This window comes from Uloborus diversus, chromosome 6 (assembly GCF_026930045.1).
Source record: "Uloborus diversus isolate 005 chromosome 6, Udiv.v.3.1, whole genome shotgun sequence".
Classification (NCBI taxonomy): Eukaryota; Metazoa; Arthropoda; class Arachnida; order Araneae; family Uloboridae; genus Uloborus; species Uloborus diversus.
This window is the reverse complement of record NC_072736.1, coordinates 84,747,492-84,770,820: the sequence shown is the minus strand read 5'-3', so window position 1 is coordinate 84,770,820 and position 23,329 is coordinate 84,747,492.

Below are 23,329 nucleotides of genomic sequence, written 5' to 3'. Positions count from 1 at the left end.
TTTGGGGGTGCAACCGCCCCCTCTCGCACCCCCTAATTGCCGCCCCTGGTCTGTGATGTTCCCCTCATTGAAAAAGAGACACGGTCATTAAAGTTTGGAAAGAATACCAGAGCCGTCGCTAAGTCAAAAAAAACTGGAGGGGGGATACGATTTTGGCGGCCCCTTGTTTCTAACGCGTTTTACTATTTGCAGAGAGAGATGATTTGGCTTCTGGTTTAGCAGATATAGTCATATTACTAGACCTTTTAGTGCTAGCAATAAAAATTTAATCGTAAGAATAATATTCAATCAGAATTAGGGGGTGTCGGAGCGCTACCTTCTTGCATTATTTTGAAATTGAAGACATAAAAATGCAGTTTTAGACTATATTTTAAGTTTGGGAGGAAGGGGAAAGGAGGTCCAGGATAGCCTCTCCCGATATTTTTTATCATATTTAAGTTCCCAACACAATCGTACGTTATATTTATGTTCAGAAGAGGGAGTTCGGGGGGCTGCCCCCCTCGAATTTTCAAGATTCTTATTTGAAAAACAGTTTTAGACAATCTATGGTGATGTTAAGGAAGGAAGATCGGGGTCATCGTTCAATAATTTTTCAAAATGTAAACTTCAATGACGCATTCCCAATTGTGAATTATTTCTGATTGTGACAAGTAAAGAGGGGTTCGGGGGCTCATTCCCGGGAAAAATTTGAAAATAGTAGTTCGAAAAATGCAATTTTAGACCATCTATGGTGATATTAAGGAAAAGAGAGATGCCCCCCCCCCCAATTTTTTGAAATTTTGAAGCATTAGAAACGAGATTGTAGACTTCTTTTGTTAAAATTTAGTGCACTGCCAGTTTTTTTTTTTTTTTTTTTTATAAGTAAAGCTCCGAAAACGTAATTTAAGCTAACCATCGATGAAAGGGGAGGGGGGAGTTTTGAAAGGACTCACGATCGGAAATGTTTCGTGATTGAAGCACTAAAAGCGAGATTTAAGATATTTTTCGATGATGTTGAAGAAAGAGAGGGGGGTGGGGGCCTTCTCTCGAAAAATTTTCGATCTGTTGAAACCGCAGTTTTAAAAATTTTAGGTAATGTTAATGGGTGGAGAGATTCGGAGTCCTCCCCTGTCAAATGTTCAAAATTGAAATTCAATTAACGCAATCGTAGACGATTTTAAATACTGTAGAAGGTTTTGGAGATCTCCTCCGAAAAATTTTCTGAATTGAAACCTTAACAATGAAATTTTTGAGGATCTTCGGTAATATTTGGAGGACGACAGTTTTGGGAAACCTAAGGGAGTTTTTTTTTAACATTACTGCCCAAAAGACGAAATTTATTCGGCCTTGAATGATGATTAATGATTAATGGAGAGGGTGTTTCTCGGAGGTTAAGTCGGGAGTAAGCACTCTCACGGTTTTTCGAAAATGCAGTCCTAAATACTCAGGTGTAGGCCATCTTTAATGACGTTATGGTAAGGGATGGGGTTTGAGAACGTTTTCCCGGGATTTTTTCGAAGCCTAAGTTTTAAAAACTCACTTCCAGCCCAGCTTTGGGGACGTAAAAAGAAGGGTTTGGAGTTCCCCACTTTTCCTTTCAGTTTGGCTACGTCCCTCCTATCTTCATTGTAAATTTTAATTATTGATAAACATATTGTGGTAATATTTTCTTCCAATTTTTCTTTGCCAAACATGGTTATTTGCTTGGATTTTCCATAATAAAGTTTTCAATTTCCCGCCTAATATTTTTGTTTTCCTGCAATACAAACGTTTGTGGCCTTAGAAAGAGGACTTTTAACATTTTGAACGGAGGTGGTAATTTTCAGCGATACCTTAGGTCTATTCCACTTCATCTTATTTTAAATGTGCCTCCTGCATCTCTTGATCAAGCTTTGATTTACTTACGATTTTTACATTCAAACATTTAGAATTTTTGGTGTGAGTATTCATTACAATACCTTGAATCTCTCTTTGCATTTAACTGTTTTTCTCTCTCTCTTTATTTCAAATTTATTTCGGCGACCTATACATTTTTCTCCACTTAGCAATTATTTTCAGGACAACATTTTTCTTCAAAAAAAAAAAACATATGGGAATGTTTCGGCGACCCCTATCCTATGGGCTGCCCTAATGAAGCTGTCCTATTTATGATTTTTTTTTCTTCTGTCTCTCTCTTTAAACTGAAGAACTATATGAAACATGGCTTTGTATAACCAGGGCCGCAGAGAGACAAGGCGTGCACCATGTTAGTTTTGTCGCCGGTCCTCCCTCTCATTTTGCTAATTTTACTCTATGTACAATACTTTAATTTGAGTCGAGCCCATACTTTCCGACTAGACAGACATACCCACTCTGCGGCGTAGTCAAGTGTACTGCACAGAATTTTTTTTTTTTTTTTTTTTTTTTTTTTGCGTTAGTAAAAGTTTTTGAAGCTTACATTTCCGCGGTCCTTACTTAGATACTCTTAATAAAAGAGAATCATGGATGTTCCTAAATTGTATTTTAAGATTACATTTTCTATTCAAACTTTACAAAAATACTTTAGTCACTGTTATTTGGATTGTTCATTTATAATAACTATTTTAATTTTAAAAAACAACGAAGAGTTTTCCTTTTTCTTCGTTAGTTGCATCGCTAAAATGAAATTTGCGGCCCCACTTCTGAAAAAATGGAGGGGAGGGGGGTGCTACGGCGATGGCCCTGAAGAGTACATGAAAAAAGTATTATTAATGCATCTATTTCTTGCTGAATGAGTTAAAATATTTTTTCATTCCAAAGTTCAAAAGTTCATTTTCTAAAGAAAAAAAAACCTTCTGAAAAAAAATCCCCCCCAAAAATTTTGATGGCGCAACTTGCGCCATAATCCCCCCCTTTGGGCACCCCTGAGAGGATAGTCACTGAACACATTCTTGCCCCTAGCACTATCATAGATATCTACAATCGCGTCTTCGAGACGTTGAGTTTGCAAAATACCGCGGGAAATATTTCCAAACTTTCTCTCCTAACATCGCCAAAGGTCGTCTAAAATTGCCTTTTTAAACTCCGATTCCGAAAAGTTTCTGGAATAGAAATTCGAGCCCTATTCCTTTTCTTAACGTCATCAGTATTTTAGAAGCAATTCGGGAAAAAAATGCCGGTTCGAGGTCCCAAAAAGAGGGACGAAAGCTCCCATCCTGGTACAGTTTACCCTCGTTTATTGCGGTTAATTCGTTCCAGACTTTACCGCGATAACTGAATTTCCGCGAAGTGGGATTCTGTATTTATAAACCGAATATTTTCCTAATTAGAGCGCATGAAACTTACTTTACGACAACTTAAATTGGTTTCTAACATAATTAGAGCCCCCTAGACATGAAACAGCATCCTTTGCCACCATTAGATTTATATTACTAAATATATTGCACAAAATTAGATGAAATATATATCTTATTGTTAATCATTGAGAAATAAACTACACACATGAAGTTCTTACAATCTATTTACTAATCTACGAAAATAGTTCATTTTGTTCGATGATGACTTAATTGCCAGTTAGTGATCGTAACAGCCCCCGTTCTTCCTCTCTACATTTATCCACATTAAAGGTTTTAAGTATACACCGTATACAACTTACAAAGCTAGTACATTGTTGAACACCATTTATAGATGCATTTACATACCCTAGTAATAATACAGTGATTTATACTTTGCAGTTATAGTATAACGGTTAAAATGAGACAGCGATTCCCTTCACTTTCTTCTGTGATTTTATACCTCCAGTCCCTCAACTAGTACAACTACACGCCTCAGAAGAGCTCAGCTTACTTAAAAAGAAATGCATTGTTATTCTTTTGTAGGAAAAAGTTTACACGAGCGCATGCAAAAGGCTAGTTATTGAATTTGAAAAAAAAAAAAAAAAAAAAAAGAACTGAAAAAACCGCGAAGTAGTGAAGCCGCGAAAGTTGAAGCGCGAAGTAGCGAGGGATGACTGTACTTGTAAACGTCCTTGTATAAGGGTGATTTTACAATAAAAGAAAACTCCGTAGACATGGTTAGCTGGATTAAGTGTCCGTTCCGAGCTGATTATAGATGCGTTTTATTGGTTCATGCGGTGTGTGTGCAACAAGTTGGGATCGATGGCACAATCGAATGCTCTTCTGATCAAGCTTGGGATTCTGTACAGAGCCACTGTTGTCAAACACACCCATATAATAATTTCAGAAACAGTTCGAACTTGTTCATATTTTATATTGATTCTAAGATTCAGTTTATTCTACTTTTTGACGTTTTGTGGTCAAAATAATTCATTAAAATGAATCAAATCAACAAAAATCGACGTCTGTGTCGAAGACAAAAAAAAAAAAAAAAAACAAGTAAATAATGAAAAAAAAAAAGTAAATAATGGAAAAAAAAAATGAATAAAGAGAACAAAAAAAAAGTTTAGACCTTATTTTGAAGAAGGCGCGAAATTAGAGATCTACATGTAAACACAATGTATTGGACCATTTTTATTCAGACGAATACAAGAGCATAATGTGTTTAAAAAAAATACTAGGATGCACCAAAAATTCAATTTCCTCAAAAGTGGTCAAATGTCGTCTTTTTTGTTCGATCTTTCATATCTATGTTTATGTGTACTTGTATAGCATTCGTTTGGTTTGATGTTGCTACATGTTTTATAACTGCTTTAACACAATTGCGCTTCTTTTTAGAACTTATATTTGCTATTACATTTTTTGCTTCGGTGCAATAAGCAGCAGTTGGCAATTCTCGGTGGAAGATTTTGGTCATAAACGGCGATTTTTCTTATCTTTACTTTTTTTTTCTAACATTTTTTAGAAATTCCTCTCGTAATGTTATGAATTTTCTAACAAATTGAGAATTTAATGTTTCGTTTAGCATATAAACTCCTATACAAAGACTTCTAAACTTATATTCTCAGGTGCAGATAATCAACAAAGATCGCGCACTTATGCAGTCAATCCCATTTCTCTTTCCCTCTAATATTGATTTCGTTCTCTTTTTGTTACCCTGATTATTTAATTACTTATTATTGTTATTGCTATTATTATTTGCATTCAACTTAAAAAATCTCAATTTTATGTTCTGGGAGGCTGATTAATTTTATATCAGCTTGCACTTTTCTTATACAGTAACCCTCCTTGCTCAACCCCTTCAAGTATTTATTTCGTTCGCTGTTAGTTAGACTGACCTTTTATGTATTTGTTATTTTTTAAATTTTATTATTCTTATCATAAATTATTATTATTCTTGTTATTACTGCAATTATTATTATTTGAATTTATCTTTAAAAATCAGTCAACCTACTTTCGCTCTAACTCTCCTTCCCCATTTACTCAACTGCTGATCAAGTAAAGTAACGCTCCTGGCACCATCAATGAAACTCCCGCCACAGCATGATAATTTGCTAATATTTTTTGGTAATGTTTGACATGCAGGGAAATGCTTTATTTTGACAAGGCTGAAGTGTTTTACTGGTAAGATTGCAGGGATGCCCCACTGAGATCAAGGGCGCATCCCCTCAATATCGTGGAGACCCCCCCATAGCAAGAGCCCCCCAATAATTGAGAAAAATACCCCTCAAAACACCTCCCCCCTAAAAATTTCAATGCCGTGGTGCAGTCTGCACCATGACCCCCACTAGGTGGGCACCCCTGAAGACTGTCATTTTAGGAAAATGAAGAAACGAAAAGAGGTCAAGAATAAATACTATGTACTGGAGTTTATGGTTTATTCCACTGGAGTAAGTGTTGCAATTTCAACTATCAAAATATCTCCTAACAGGCAATTGCTTTGTTCAGATGTAGAAGCAATTTTCACCCTTCATACCTTGACGGGTTGTTTTCTAGTATTATTATAACTACAAATAAGTAATAACAATTTTCAAATAAATTTTTGAAAATGAAAAATTTACTGATTGGGAAATGAAAAAGTTTTTAAAGTAACAATTCTATAGTTGGGGCAAATCTAGCCTGGCAGCGTTTTTGATAGCTACGTAGATACTAACCACAGCATTGCGAGGCTGCCAGGTTAGGTTTGCCCCTACTATAGTTGACTTTTTGCTCCAGTTCTCGTTAAAACCCCATAAAAAACAAATAGGAATTTTACTTTAATCAACAAAATGATAGAGATTAAAATTTGATGCACTTTTTATGAAGATCAAATAAAAAATCGCTATATTATGCACCAATCCAATAAGGTTTGTTATCTAAGGTTTATTTACATTCAAGTCGAAAATGTTACACGGTAATGAAAACTCTTCAGTCTCTCTCAACAGATGGCGCTGATATCAAAAGCCATTAGTATTACCCAAACAATATAATTCTTCTCTTTTATTTATCGTCTTTCAAGCATGATTAATATTAAAGAATCTGCGTTGTGCGTGTTCGACTACCGGGTGAGTTGAGCGGCAGAATTATTTTCTCCTCTGCCAATGAACCTATTCCATTCCGTGCGAAAGTTCGAGCTTTAGAACTCGAAACTGAAACAGATAATGTATTTCAGAGAAGTAATCTAAATAAACAACGCATTTCCAACGAAATCACGCTTATACGATCCCGGAGATATTTTCCAGATTTCATCGTTAGTTTTAATAAATTCTGTTTTAATTGCGGATTCTAGTAATGTTTTTAAATCGTTTTAGTTTATGGGATAAGATCGGGATCACTGGATAAGGATCAGGAACTAAAATGCAGAAAATGGATCAAATTAGCTGTTCGCTTAGTTTTTCAAATTGACAAAAATTAATTTGTTTTATGATTAACAATGCACGAGTAATTGCTATTCAATATTTTGAAAACGAGTGAGGGCAATTTGTACGATGGAAGAGCATTTGATATTCGATTTTATCATTGATAAAATTTCGAAAAGAAAATAAAGAAGCACATATAGAAATATTGTTATTTAGTGTAAAACTCAGGACTTTAAAATTAACTGAAACGAAAGTCAAGAACATATTTTAGTAATGAGCAGGTACCGGATTGCAAATGTCGAGGTCCTGGGCACAGGGTTTAATTTGCAGGAAGCTTACGGGAGCGCAGGCTGCCGTACATCTTTTCAACTGCATGTGAATTTTTACATTTTAAATATAATTCAGGTTATTTAAGCACAAAATCAGTTAGTAAAATAGTGAATGAATAAGAAAATAAGTGAATAAATAAATAAATAAAATGAAAGACTTAATGAATGAATAGTGATTTTATATAATATTGAATATGCAAATGAAATGAATTATTTCACTTTGCCCTATCCACTTTGCCCCGCATGCACTTGACTAACTCTACAAAGCATTTAATTTTAAATGAAGGAATGCAAATGAAAGACTTAATGAATGAATAGTGATTTGATATAATCTTGAATATGCAAATGAAATGAATTATTTCACTTTGCCCTATCCTCTTTGCCCCGCATGCACTTGACTAACTCTACAAAGCATTTAATTTTAAATGAAGGAATGTAAATGAAAGACTTAATGAATGAATAGTGATTTGATATAACATTGAATATGCAAATGAAATGAATTATTTCACTTTGCCCTATCCACTTTGCCCAGCATGCACTTGACTAACTCTACAAAGTATTTAATTTTAAATGAAGGAATGCAAATGAAAGACTTAATGAATGAATAGGGATTTGATATAATACTGAATATGCAAATGAAATAAATTATTTCACTTTGCCCTATCCACTTTGCCCCGCATGCACTTGACTAACTCTACAAAGCATTTGAAATACTAACAAGATTAATATTAAACAAATAAATACTGCACTGAATATTAGTATATCTCAATATTTTAAATGTTAATAACAAGAACTTTATAGTTTAATAATAACAAAAATAATTTTTGACTTACAACAAAATATTATAACACGAGTATCAATTTTTGAAAATTGCTTGTATTATCATATGCTTTGATTTTCAGAGGCTTTTTTTTTTTTTTTTTTTTTTGATTGGAATAGACCACATATGTTACTACATGGTTAAAATATTACTACATAAGTGGGGCAAATAGCAGAGTAAATATTTCACCATTTCACTTTGCCCCATGCACATTCCACTACATCATAGAGAAATTCCAAATTTAATTTAGTTAAACTATGAAAAAAAAGTAGCAAAATTTAATTGATGGAGTTGTTGAAGCGCATGATGATATTAGATATTTTTCACCAAAGAAACATAAGGGTCATTCTTCAAAAAGTGTAACTTTTCTGTTACACGCCTTTTACAGAAAAAACTTTAAGGAACAATTCATTTAACAATGCCATTTAATTTTATCAAAAATATATCTATTTAAACTTGCTTAAAATCATTTTTATTTTAATATATTTTTGGTTCACAACATGTGAATTCTCATCTCCATGGCATGTCATACACCTTGTGTGACTGTTTATGTTGCTTAATAACTTGTTTAATTAAAAGTATAGGGTAGACCGGGGCACGCTAACGCGGATTTTTTCAATGAATTATCTAAATTTTATGTTTTAAATTAAGAATCTTCAGGACATTGCAGTTTTATGAAGCAGTTAATGAAGTCAAAATTGATATATTCAGTTGTTGCTCAGTTTGCGTTTTGAACAGTTAAAAAATTATTTTTCAGTCCAAGTCGGTTGCGTAAACGTGCCCCGGAGACAGGGCACGTGTACGCATATTTAATTTGACATCTAACGTGGTTCTGTTTGTTTCGAACATAATGCTCGAACATCGTTAAAATGATGCAAATTTATTACGGACTGATTGGGTATAAAGTAAAAGCTTAACGAGCATGAAGACAGCACTACGTGATTGTAAGCTATAGGATACGAATTTGTAACTCAATTAAAAATAAAATGGTGATTTTCAAAACTAAATAGCCTGACAGTAGTAAACAATTTCTAGACAGTTCGGAGTGAAAAAAAAGCTTTAAGGCTCGTTTAGAAAAAAAACACACAGTAAGAACCCGCGCAAAGGTGCTCAAACGTCAACGCGTAAACTTGCCCCATTGCCAAGTTCGGATTTATTTTTAACGTGCAAAAGAAAAGAAAAAAAAAAACTCTAATTTGAATTCCGAAACTTTGAATTCAAATTATGTTTTTCGCAATCACGAGTTGCGACAAGACTCTACTGGTTAGAGTTATTGTTTCTAGAAATGACTCCCCCGCCCAAGCATGTCCCTCCTCCTGGGTGCTTACGTGTATATAGTTGTGTGCGTGTGTGTGTGTAGGCTTACGTGTGTGCACGTAGGCGTGTGTATGTGTGTAAAGGCGTGCGCGCGTAGTCAACTGTGTATGAGCATAGCATGCGTGTGTAGGACATGGACGCCACCGCCAGCAAAAGTGGATTCCGGGGGACAGTGCTCAGGACCAGCCGCGCCGCCGCCAGTGGACGGTGGTGCTGCAGCCCTGGTCCAAGCTGAAAAAGGAACCGGAACATCAAGGACGGTCAAGTGAGAACAATAAGCAATCGTGATTGCTCAAAAAAAAAAAAAAATCCTTTCAGTTCATACAAATACAAGTTCCAAAAAAAGGATAAAATTCTGCTATTTTTCATATATTTGTTCTTTTATACTAAGTATTTTTTATTCAGAATAAGTTTCAAAATGATCAACACAAAATTTCCTCGACTTGGTAAAAAACAGATTATTCTTCCTGCATGCTAGACCGAAGCTCGAATGATGCTCAAAAACTTGTGAGGATATTTGCTAGGGAGCAGCATCAATCATTTATGACTGTTGGCTCTCCAGTTATAATTCGTTTTGAACGAGCTGATGTGTGCATTACATGACTTCCTTTTACTCCAATTTAATGTCATTTCCCCGTTGCTGGCAATTTTAATGTGATTCAACAGTTCACTCTCTAAATATCACCAACAGTGGCCAAATTGAAATCAGATTTTAAAAAAAAAAAAGAAAAATTGCCAAATTTGTCACCAAGTTGGCGACAAAACTTGGCGACCAAAAGACTGGCGATATATCACCAAGTGTCCGACAAATTATATCACCACTTGAGTTTACATCGAAATTAACAACGATTTCCCCCCAAAAAGGGGCAAACGACCCCCTTAGGAACACCCGAATGCAACCAAAAGAGAAGGTGCACAACTAGACCGCACTAGGAGTCTACGTACCAAATTTCAACTTTCTAGGGCATACCGTTTTTGAGTTACGCGATATACATACACACATACGCACATACATACGGACGTCACGAGAAAATTCCCTGTAATTAACTCGGGAATCATCATTATGGATATTTCGCGTGTCTATACGTTCTTAGGCGTGTGGTCGAGTCGGAAAAAAAAAAAAATCAATATTCATTCGGGGGTGAGTAAAATGGAAATTAAGGTCGATTTTTGAGTGAAAATTTTTTCGTGAATACAATACTTCCTTTTTGTAAAAGGAAGTAAAAAAAGGGCACTGCATAAACGTGCCCCGGTCTACCCTATACATGTTTATTTATTATTCCTTTCACAAGTGTCTCAAATACTAATTGTTTAAGTATATTAAATATTTTTATATAGTGTTTTAGTTTGTTTTAGTAAGATAAGGAGTCATGTCATACAATAAATTCTCATCTCCGTTACCTAAACAAAAAATGTCATCACTCATTAACACGTGGAAGTAATGACCATAGACTAATAATAAGAGTAGACCGAGCTTTCTCATTCTTGCTGATGAAGAAAATTGGTTCATAGATGTAGCATGTGACTAGTGGAAGGGCTTGGCGAAGACTTTGGCAGCATGGTTGCTAGATGGCAGCATTATCTATAGTTTGGCACTCGACATGTATTTTAAGACAATGTGTTTTCATTAAAAAAAACTTCCAGGTGCAGAGATTGAACTGTTTTTCTTTTAGTTATGCATTATTTTGACATTAGTAATAGTTTTTGATCAGTTCTCGGTAACTTTTATTTCATTTGGAGCTGTCAGCGTTGGCGTGAACGAAATGGCGTAAACGTTTTGCGTTAACGCAAAAATGTACTAATCGGTATCTTAAATTGAAATTGTAGGTAAAAATCTTACTGTTTGCTGATTCTTCTTGGTCGCTTGCATCTTTTATTGCTTAGAGAGTTATTGAAATTGACTAAAGAAAATGCACAATACTATCTAAACGAAAAACTCACTGTATTAACAAAATATTTACAACTTAGAATAACAAATTTACAAATCGGACTCCTTAAAAGATCATTCTTCCGTGTTCCATCAATTCTATTTATTTTATTTCGCGTTGGCGTTGATCGTCTGCTACGATTAACGCCCGCTGTTGCTAGGATATCCACCAGTCACATGGTTTGGTTTATGAGCAGCAAAAGGGTTGCCATAGCTCGGTCTACTCTAATTATTAGTCTATGGTAATGACATCCATTTCCATGATATAAGGGAGCCCCTTGTTTATTTTCAGCCATAAAAAAAGTTGTGAGATTTTTGCCGAAAAACAAGAAGATGGATTTTGCTTTAAAAACTAAGCGTGGTTATTGTGACTTCTCACTCCGTGAACTTGAATTTCAGGGATGTAAATTAATGTAAAAAAGTGAACATGTTTTCATATGCTTAACATGTGCCGATTGTAGCAAAAAAGAAACGAAATATTTCCCTGAAATATGTATCCATTAGGCAAATATTTATGGAAAATTCCTAACCTCCGTGAGACTTTATCAATGTCATTATTTCTGAGGTGAAAATAACTGATGGAGGGGAAATACATCAATATTAGGCATTCTACCAAAATTATAAATTGCCAGTACGTTCTCAAATTTACTAAATAATATTTATAACACACATTTGAACTAAAAGGATAACTGTTAATTAAGCCGTTCTTTAATTAGGAGAGCATAGAACTAGATTCTCACTAATCATTAAAATAGCTCATTGTTTGCGCAATTAACAAAATTACTACTTTGACATTAAATTGACCTTAATTTTTAAACATTAAAAGTTTTTTCTTTTTTTTTATTTCCGTGAAGAAGTCATTATTTAATTTTTTATTTATAAGTAAAATAATTGGAACTTAGCTGTGCCATTGTTTATGGTTACTTCTAGTTGTTAACACTTTCATTTAAGAAGGGAAAAAAAGAAAACAAAAGGTTTCCAAATTGAAAAATATTTGAGTTCAAAAGTTACAGTGGGGGGTTAAAAAAAATTGCATCACCCGTGCCGCAAAGGAGAGGAATATCATCCCGACTGCATTCAACACACAGTCAATCATCCCGTATCCCAGATGATTTGGGGATGTATTTCTGATCAAGGAATTGGTGGGCTTCACTTTGTGCAAGGAACAGTAAACGCTCAGGTGTATATTGGCATTTTGGAGGAGAAATTGCTTCCTACTATCCGGGATCGCTTTACTTTAGTTCCAAACGTCATTTTCTAGGATGATTCTGCTCCGTGCCATAGAGCAAAACTGGTAAGTAACAATTTAAAAATCTTTATCCTGCCATTAGACTTAAATTGACATGGGATTAAGTTTTTTTTTTTTCTCTCTAAACTCACACGCAGGTTCAGAAATGGAAAAATGATTATGGGGTCAGCAGCTTGCCTTGTCCATGGAAACAGCCCCGATCTACGTAAACAATTATCGGATTCCTGCTGTTAAATGCTTATTTCATTAGTTTTGCAGAATTTCACATACATTCATCGTTAATCGGTTGATCAAAACTTCTCGCATAATCCCATTGTTGTAAAAATGCGAGAGTGATGCAATTTTTTTTTTTTTACCAGAACTGGACGTTTTTTGGAGAATGACCCACAAAGTGAAAAAATTTGGGAGTGCCTTACAAGTTTAAGATCCAATTACTACTTTTTTCCTATACGTAATTTGGGATTCCTCGGAAATTGAGGGTTCTGGTACGAGCCAAGAATACTCTCTCGTAAATGCGTAAATCAGTCTCTGATGATGAGTTAGGATATTTCTAATTTCAAAAATTAAAAACAAAAAACCGCTTTAATTAATTTATGAAGAATTGTACGTGTAATTATCAGTTTTGAAATGTTAAAATACTTAAAGCATGAACTACTACTCGAGTAAATTCTGATTTCTCAATGGCTCTAGATGCAAGATGTTCAAACCCCTTGCATTAGAGATAATGTTTATCCCAGTGGAAGCATTGCGGCAACATATGACCATAAAACGACCGCTCTAATCTCTTTTTCTTTTTCAATTCCCAGATATTAGTTAACATCCTCCCTATATATATTTATACATATTTTCGCGTTCAAATTCAGTCGCTAGTAAAATAATTTTTACTCATTCACTCAAGTTCAAATGCATTTTTTTACCCTTTCAGTGGATGACACTTGATGTTAATGCAGTTTTTCAAACAAAAATTCTTTGATTAAGTTTAACTCATTAATTTGCCAATCAATATTCTGGTTCTATCGTATGTACATACATATTTATATTAATTGTAATTATTTAATAAAAAGTAACTGAAAAAAATATTTCTTTGTTGATCTAAGTAGAAATTGACTTATATAGATATTGTTATTATTATTATTATTTTGTATCGTTTGTTAAACAGACTGAATTTTCTATTCAATTACACTTTCTTTGTTCGGTGGTCACGTGAAATACGACAGTTCCTGACGAAGGATCAAAGGAGAAGGTCAAATATGTTGGGTGGGGGGAGACATCATTTATGAACAGCCCCTTACATCATTCTATTGCGTGTCGACTTAAAAAAAAAAAAAAAAGATAAGAAAGCAACTCATTGTTATCAGCCGTTGATATCTTCAAAATATGAAAAAGGATTTATAGAACCTATGTGACTAGATATTTAAAGTATTTTGCACAGCTGGCATTATATTTTTTACTTGCATGTTTACACATACATATTTAAAGCTAAAGTTTTAGTTTCTAGTTTGAAATATAAAAAAAAAAAAAAATCAAAAGTTAGTTTATGAACAAGTTTAGCATTTTAATTGCAATAAAAGTTTTTTTTTTTTTTTTAGTTGATAGTTTGGTCACAGTTAAAGATTCAAAAATTTAAATGCAAAGTTTTTCTTTTTTTTTCTTTTTTCACATCATAGGTTACTTTTTTTAAAAAAAATAGAATTCAAAACATAAATCTCCAGGCATAAGAGTCGTAGTGCTCTGATATTTAATTCACATTAACTGTACCAAATTAATGACTCATTTTTCAGAAAAAGTAGTAAAAATGCTTTTTCTTACAAAAATTTAAGGAAGAACTTAACCAGTTTTCATTTTGTGAAAAGTAAAACGTGATAAGTTAACCTTCGCGGGAAATATACAAAGTGAAAATCAATAATAAGTTGTAGTAGTAGTTGCAGTATAAAAGTTCAATTCATAAAAATGTTAGTTTTTAAATGAAAAAGATATCTATGCAGTATGCTCTGGTGTTCACGGATTCAAAGGTTGCAATGATGTATTTTTCGCATAAGCGCATACAAATTTATGCATCGGAAAAGAAGTTTCCTTCCGTCGTCGCACCTTTTAGTTCCTTGAGACACGTGCATACACGTTTTTATTTCTATTTTTTTGCTTCGAACACTGATTTGTACTTTGCGTATATATTGGCTCTGAACATTTGATTGAAAGGAGACTGAGGGAAAAGGTTCTCTTGCTGAAGTGATACAGATTGTACTGACTCTTCATGAAAATCTTGACGTAGTTCAGAACTGATTAGCAATCAGTAACAAAAACATTTTTATTTCGTTTGTCAAGAGATCAGACGATAACGGCACGAACAAACATATAGATCGTTAAGAGTAACTCAAAAATTTTACAAATAAAGTTAAACATGGATTTGGGTCGCTCTTCAGTTAATCCATAAAGTGAATGAACTGCGAAAAAAATGCTCAAACATTTTGCCCATTGGAACCACACGAAAATTGCCCGCTAACCGAAACTAACGCTGAATGTGTATACAAAACCTTCAATGACTCAAAATTATGTCTGGAGGAATTATGTCACTCATGCCAACACCGACGTCTAGCTTTTATGAGAATTACTCAAGAAGAAATTTTTTAGATCTCCAGACTTAGAGGATTCCTCTGGTTCATGATTGGTATAGCATTGGCCACCTTCCTCCCTGGTGGTGCTTTTGCCTCTGGTAGAAGACTGGACTCTACGAACTACATCTCCAGACCTGTCACTAGTGACCTGAAATGCTGCAGATCAGGGTCCGAGTGACATAACGAGGATCCTAAGCTAAACTCTTTTTCAGGTTTAGCTGATCAAATGTCATGTGATCAAACTTGACAGCTTTAGCCATTGGCTAAATCAATTTTGGCCACTTAGGAGCATCTAAAAAACGGGGACCTTGGGCCACGGTCTAGTTGGCCTATTCAGTAATTAGGCCCTGCTTTAGATATGAACTGGGTCGCAAAGTCTGTTCTATCTGTACTAAATGAAACACCGAGCTGGCTTCCCCTAGTCATGTACCGGTTTGTCTAGTTACTGAGATTCTGAGGACTTAAGAGCTCATGGACCTGGTGTAGCCAAGAATTAGACCAGGTGGAGTTAGAAACAACACTGCAAATGGCGTTTTAGCTCTTTATATCACACAGTTTTATGTAATTAAAAAATAAGTAGCGTAGTAGCGAGTAATTTCTCCTAAAATCAAACTACAGAAAAGCTTGTCAAACAGAAAAAAATGATTGAGTTGGAGATTAAAATAGTAAAGCACTACAGGATATACAACTTCTCGAATTTGGGGGAAATTTCCCGATTCAACAACGTCCTGCAACCTTGAAAGCAGCAAATCGAAGACATCAGCAGCGCTACATTAAGCACAAAAAATCGTGCCATACTGCTCAATACATAATGCCGGTCTCAGGCACATATGAATTTCCCATTCTGTTATGGATAACAATTGAATTTAAAATAATCTAATTTATTCGCACAAGCGTTACCTCAGCAATCATCTCATGCATTTCAGTCACTTGGATCTCCTTTATGGGAACCACATCGGATACTTTATTTCCACGGGTCATCTAGCGTGTGGCTAACTTCAACTCCCATTCACACCACACCATCAAATCTTGACGTAACGGTCTACGAGACACCCTGCCGTGCTGATTGATTACAAGTGCAGTTTGCACAAAATAAGATCTCTGTCCTCTTGGTCACCCAACCATGGTAATTCGAACGGATCGGGAGAATGTTGACCTCCGAGGAAGCGGGTGTTATGTCTTCCGTTCCTAGAACATCAAGTCGACAGATTCTGGGGATGTAAGCTAATCGGCAATTGAAAGCAGGCGTTTGACCGAACGATCGTATGACAAAAGAAAAAGTGGTTGAACAGAGGAAGAGGTGAGTACCCGTAAGCATTACGGTGAGGAATTGAAGAAATCAAAGGCTACACAATTGCAGAATACAATGCGTTTCGTATGAAGATGCGAGGGGAGAATATTCTTGGAGGTCGAAGTGCTCTCATGTGTTTGAAATTTGTAGTATGATTGTGAATATTCTTCTTTATTTCTTAAAAGAAAATAAAAATATAAGCAGGGGAATGTGGGGCAAAGTGAAATGGTTAAGATAACTGAGTTTTTCAAAACGAACAAATTGAAGGTTTGTTTTGAAAATTACCGTATATAAAAGTGGATTTTTTTTTTTTTTTTTGTCATGGGGCAAAGTGAAAAGTAAAATATTTTTCTGTTGAAATATTTTCTGTTTGATTATAAAACATATTTTTGATCAAAAGAATCAGTATATAAAAAGTTGAATGAAAAGACAATGAAACAAAAACGAATAATTAAAAGAATAAATCAATCAATATATGCAGAAAAATAAATGAGCGAGTAAAAGAATGAATGAATAAGAAAATAAGTGAGTGAATAAATAAGTGAATTACTAAATGAAGGAATGTAATAATATGAATATTAATAAATGAAAACGTAAGTGATTTATATTAAAAAATTGATAGAGTAGAGCAAACTACTTTGCGCCATCCACTTTGCCCCGTATGTACTTGACTAATTGTACAATTTATTTAAAATTCAATCCCAAAATCCCGATCTCGAATCCAGCGGGATCCCGCATGATTGTTCGCGGGATTGAGAGCAAATTCCCTTTTTTCCATGTAGACATTTTCCAACTTTGCCACACATAAAACGAATATTTTAGCAAGCATCATCTGAAATTTGAATTTTAGAAATTTTAAATTCACCATTTAAGAACACAATAAAAATCGAGTTTTTTTTTTTTTTTTTTTTTTTGAGATTGAATTGGTATTTTCATTCAAGTTCTCAGTTTTCATAAGCGCAACAATTGAGAAAAAGCGTAAAATTTATAAACATTTAAAAAACCATCACTATAATTTAAAATCCCGAAAATTACGCTTTTGAAAATAGAAAAAGTGTATTTCAGTTTACAAATCCACATGGAGAATATAGAATACAATGATTTAGCACTTCTGTAAGCTTAAGGAATGCACTCCATGTACAAAGATTTTCTCCAAAGAAAGCAATGAAAAGCCTGACATTATTTATACATTCGGAATGACTCTAAAAGAGGTGACATAAGCTTGGATGAAATACAGGATGAGATGACTCGCATGACTGCAGTAAGTTAAACTGCTCAAGTTTTTAAATATCTCTTGAAAGTGAGAGGTAAAATAAGCGAAGTTATCCAAACATTTTCAGAGATTGCGACTCGGTGTAACCAACCAGCATTCACCACTTGCTGTAAGGAATCAAATGCACTGATACAATGACCAACATAAATGAAGGAACAAAGGTATTCTCAAAGCAAGTTAAATTGGATACAGCAAAACACATATCCAATAGACGTCGTTTTTGTCCATGTCCGTTTGCAGTTCTTGAGCAAAAACCCAGCATAAGAAATCAAAAATCTATTTCAGAAGGTGGTGAGGTAAATAGTGATATTTTGCTGAATGTCTACAGTAATTTAATTTCAGCAAAACCAACTGCTGTGGAACAACAGCAAGTGTTTTCATCAAGCCCATCATTTTTTGAGCAAATATTTTTTCCCATTCCATGCGAAATTTGTTGAGAACATTGGAAATTTTTAGGACACACTTTTGCGTACTAAACGAAAATTGATAATGGGGTCGTTTCCAATATTTTAAAAGTATTTTTTTTCTGAAAGAAAATGCTAAAAAACATAGGATTTAACCTTTTTTAAAAAATAATTTGTTTAAGTTTCATATTTTTAAAAAAATACTTAAATCGGAGATCTTTTATTGTTTAAATTTCTTGCCGATGACATCACAAATGATGAAATGCCATTCTGTGTTGCCATTCACAGAGCAAACTATTTAATTTGTATCTTTACTCACGTGTATTGCCAACGATAGGGTTGATAGCAAGCGTAGAACGCAATTTCAATTCACTTCTTGATTATCATAACGTGGAAACGCTGTACAAAGATGCGCCAAAAAGCATCATTTGTGACGTCATCTAGACCACGTCTTGATTGAAAAATCGGACATTTTTAAAAAAATAATTAAAAAATAACTGTTTGGAAAATGAAAGTTTTTTCTGGGTCCATGTTATTTATTTATTTTTATTTTTTTTTTTTGCTTATTCTATCAATTTCAGTGACTAAAAGGACTACTTTTGACTGAAGGAAACAACCCCATTGTTGCGTGTGTTTCGTGTACAGAAATTTTCTGTTAAATTCAAACCAAGCGTAAATTTTGGGATACTCTTTAGCTTTTACCATAATTGTATTTATATAAAAAAGAATAACCATCATATTTTTCTTTTTTTTTCTTCTTTTTTGTTGGTATTCTTTTTTTAATTATTGCATATCAACGTAGAAAAACCATCAAACTTAATCATTGGCGTTAGAAAAATATTTATCATAACTCATCGATGTTCCATCCCTAGTTGAACGAAAGAAAGAAAAATGAGAGTTACTGAGCAAATTAGTTATGAATTTAATTCGTTGTTTTCAACATGAAAATTTTTCCAACTGTATTTTTTAGATTACTTTTATCTTCAAAATAATCAGTTAGTTCCTAATCTTATCGTTTCTTAGAGAAAGTTTCTTCAATTTAAAACCAGAAAAACCCACTAAGTATTCGAGGTGTCAAAAATCATATGATAGTACGTTTTAAAAAGTGCCATAAGTTCGGATAGATTTGTTTATAATTTGATACGGCGCGTCGGCGTATTTAGTGTTTTTTTTTTTTTTTTTAATTTTAAACGAGAAGATATTGGTTTGTAATTCACACACATTTTTCAATAACAGATAAAAAAAACTACTTTATTTTGCTCTTAGGGCCTTTTCTGTTGAAGTGTTGAAGTTCGGCACTATCAGGTTTTTGTTCTTTAAATCTTTTCAAGTCGTCACATAATTGTCGTCATTTCCTTTACTAGGTTCTCTTTTTCAAAAATCAATCATTTTCAAAATAATTCTAATTGGCAGCAGTAATAATGTTTATTATTCACTGAAATTGACGAAGTTGAAATTTGTGGATCTTTCTAAAAGAATTTCGGTAGGGTAACGGCACCAGTCACAGACATGCTTAAGACATCGCTCTCGGGGTTAACTCAATTTTCTGATCTTTTTAATGTATTTAGATTTTTTAAACTATTTTTCTCTGATGCTACTACATCTAATCTAAGGTTCGGCTTCTTCTGGATCTTCTGTATTACATTTTTTTTTTTAGTTCAATCACGAAAAAAAGTTCGACCCCCGGTAACAGACACCGAAAAATCTAATGATATTCAGTAACAGACAGGATGAGGAAAGGATGAGGGGAAAAAATTCCTTTTTTTTTCTCTTCAAAATGAGAAAAAGGTGTTTATTTTTAGAACAAAAGCCTTATTACATTCAAATAAAACACTAGCTGGCTCGTGGTAGTTAATCATAATCTCCCACCACTGTAAATACCAACAGGATCATAAAATTTACTCTGATAACACTAAATGCTTTCACCGTATTCGCGGGCTACAGTAGCATCAGTTTTACCCGCTTAAATGGTTTATTATTTAATTCCGAACTTATGACTGTCTGATACTGGACCCTTGTCTGATACTGGCGACCTTACATTAAAAGCCCTAACATTTTTACAGCAAAAAAATTAATTGCAGTTCCAGTCTAGAAAATTTTGTCTTGGAGTTGGAAAATCTTTGGAAAAAAAATCTGGATTTGAAAAATATCATCCGAGGAACAAAAATGTCTAACATTCAAAAAATGTCAAGTACGAAAATTTAGTTTTGGGGTAGAGAAATATAACACATGATGTTCAAAATCATCGTATGGAATTCAAAATACTGTCTGAGGATCAAAAATATTATAAGTATCAAAACATCAACTTGTTCAAAAGGAATTTTAGAGGAGGGATAAGAAATTTCCCTTCGAAAGAAAAATTTTAATCACGCGTTTTTCGTGGATAAACTTAATTTATTTCAAATTTCCATCAAAAACGCAAAAAAGAATCAGTAGTTCACAGGGGTGCCCAAAGGGGGGAATTATGGCGCAAGTTGTGCCATCAAAATGGGGGGGGGGGATTTCATATGCATATTTTTTTTTATTTATTTAAATTTATTTATTGATTTATTTTTAATTTAAATCATTAATTTAATTATATTTTTTTCTGTTATTTTATTTCATTTATTTATTTAGTTTGTGTTTGTGTGTATGTATGTCATTACAAGGCAGAACTTTTCTAATAAAATAATAATTAAAAATAAATAATAAATCAATATTAAAATAAATAAATAAACAATATTTAAAAAATAAATAATATAAAATAAAAAAGTGAGCTAAAAATAATAAATAAAAAAGGAAAAAGTAGTTGAGAACAATTTTGGGAGGGAATTTGCGCCATTGAACTTGGGGGGGGGGGCGATAGGCACCCCGGGGGGGTTCAACGGGGGGGAGGGGTGATGGGCACCCCGGGGGGGGGTTCAACGGTCTGCGAACATTTTTTAATTTCACAAAATTTTTGCCTCTCTTCTATTTTAATATTAAGCATTTGTTCACTCCTCATTTTCAATAATATTGACTCGTTGACAACCATCTGCAGAAGCAAACCATATCCATGAAGCCTGCTATTACTAAAGTGACCATTTATTATTTTTTCCTCTCGAAACGAGAGATTTAACTTTAGGGTATTGCATGAATTAAACAAAAGTCACGTAGTTTTTAGTTATTGTTTATTACAGAACCGATCAGAAATGAGCACTTAAAAAAGAAGTTTTGATATAATATATTTTTAGTGCATAAAAGTGCTTGCACAAAAAATATTGTGTGCCGACTAAATAAGAATAAAATTCCTGGCATGATATAATTTACTTTTGCTGTCAACATTACATTCAGAAGTAAGATTTGCGACTGTACTTTTTTCGCTAGTCCACAAATGATCATAAGCAAAAATACCCTTTCGACGGGTGGAGAAAACACAAAACAGATTCAATAACAAGGCAAAAGTTGATGCAAGTCATTGATATGAAACTGCTTAGACAATATCATCCAACCATCCACTTAAAAAGTAGACCAGCGTTTCCCAAAGTGTGTTCCGCGGAACCCTAGGGTTCCGCCAAAGGAAGATGGGGTTTCCGCCAAGAATTGGAAAAAAAAAACATTTTTTTCATGTGAACATCGATTAATCAAAATCAGTGAAATTTTTTTTTTTATCATTGGCATTACATCATATTAATGACGTTTAGAAGTGTATGTCCCCCAGAGGTTGCAAATTGAATTCTTTGGTAATAGTCCTGATATCCAGATCATTTTTAGTGCTTTTTAAAGCTTTTGGCCGCTGCTTAATCTGCCTTCTTAAAAATTCAACACTGGTCGTTAATATGGATTTTGAATATGGTGCAAAAATATTTTTTGTACTATTAATGCATTGTTCAAGTTATATTGAAAACAAGGACCATAAATGCTTTTTTTAAAAAAAATATGCTTTAAACTAGAGACGTACCGAGTATTCGGTAACTACTCGGTACTCGGTCAATCTGCCGAGCACTCGGTACTCGGCCAAATTCTGAACAGATACTCGGTCAATACCGAGTAGTTGCAAGACATTGAATATTGTCCAAGACAGGTACTAAAATTTATTTAAAAAAAAAAGAGCAAGCATTATATTCTGCAATCATTTGCAATTAAAATTTATAAGTCAAATTTAAATTTTGAGAATAATGAAGTTTGTAATGCTTCAATGGAATAAATCTTCATTTTAATGTCCCCAAAGTTAATAAAACTTATTTATTAAAAAATAACGCAAAAAAGGTAAGTATAGAAAATATGGAATTTTTATATTAAAAATGGATTTTTGCTACAAACAAAAATTAGTTATAAAGAATGTAAAAATACCTTTGTTTAAAAAATAAAAGTAAATAAAACAAAGTTAAAAGCACAGTGCAGGAACTCTGCAGACACGTGATTTGGCATTACAAGGAATTCCTTTTTCAATGCACAAAATGAGAGCTCGTAGATTTAAAGGCATTCGACGAAAGTCGGATTTTTTTGTCGAATGTCTTTTAGTTCACATGTTATGCACTGAAAAAGACGTTCCTTGTAACGGGGGGGAGGGGGGCAGAAACACGTGCATGCAGTGTTCCTGCACATTTGTTTTATCTGCTTTTAAAAATTATTTATGTTTGGCGGACTAGAACTATAATTGATTGTAATTTGTTTTACGAATTTAGTTTTGAAAACTATTATATGGACAAGGAGGTCTATACTACTATTCCAATAAGTTCAAAATTCATCATATGTGTGTCGGTGGTTCTTCTTAAAACATAATTGGTACTTGGTAACTCGGCCGAGTAGTGGAAGACCGAGTACTCGGTACTCGGCCATAGTGCTACTCGGTATGTCTCTACTTTAAACAAAATAGATCCTCTAGTGAGCAAATACATTTATTTTTCCCGGAACAGCTTTTTAGTAATTGAATTTATGAAACAAAACCCTGTCAGAAGTGTTTCTTTCGCACCGTAAGGCATATTAAGAGCAAACAATTTTTTTTTTTTTGCAATTTTGTTGAAATCTGTGTAGGTTTTCGGCAGAAGTTGTCAACCACAGAATTGGTTCAAAAACTGCTTCGTAAATATCTGTGTAAACTCCTGAATTAAATGTAGGAGAGGGATGAGAAAATATGAGAAAAAATTTTGAACGGGGTGAGAGGATGTGATAACAAGAAAGAATCACACCGAAGCATAGGGTCGCAAAAACAATGCTGACGCGCTACATGCACACAAAGTCACAAATTGACAAATTTGAAAAAATGTTTATTTTAAGCACAAAGACAACATTAACGGGACTAATTACAGACGACATTACAAAACAATTTAGTTTTTAAAAAAGGTTTGATGCATTTGTTGAAGTTTGCGGCCAACAGCTGCATTACATAGCGTCATAACAACAATTCATCGACCGTCTTAATAATTGCCAGCTATTTCTACGTAGATTTAACAATGGGGCTGTGCATCCCCGAAAC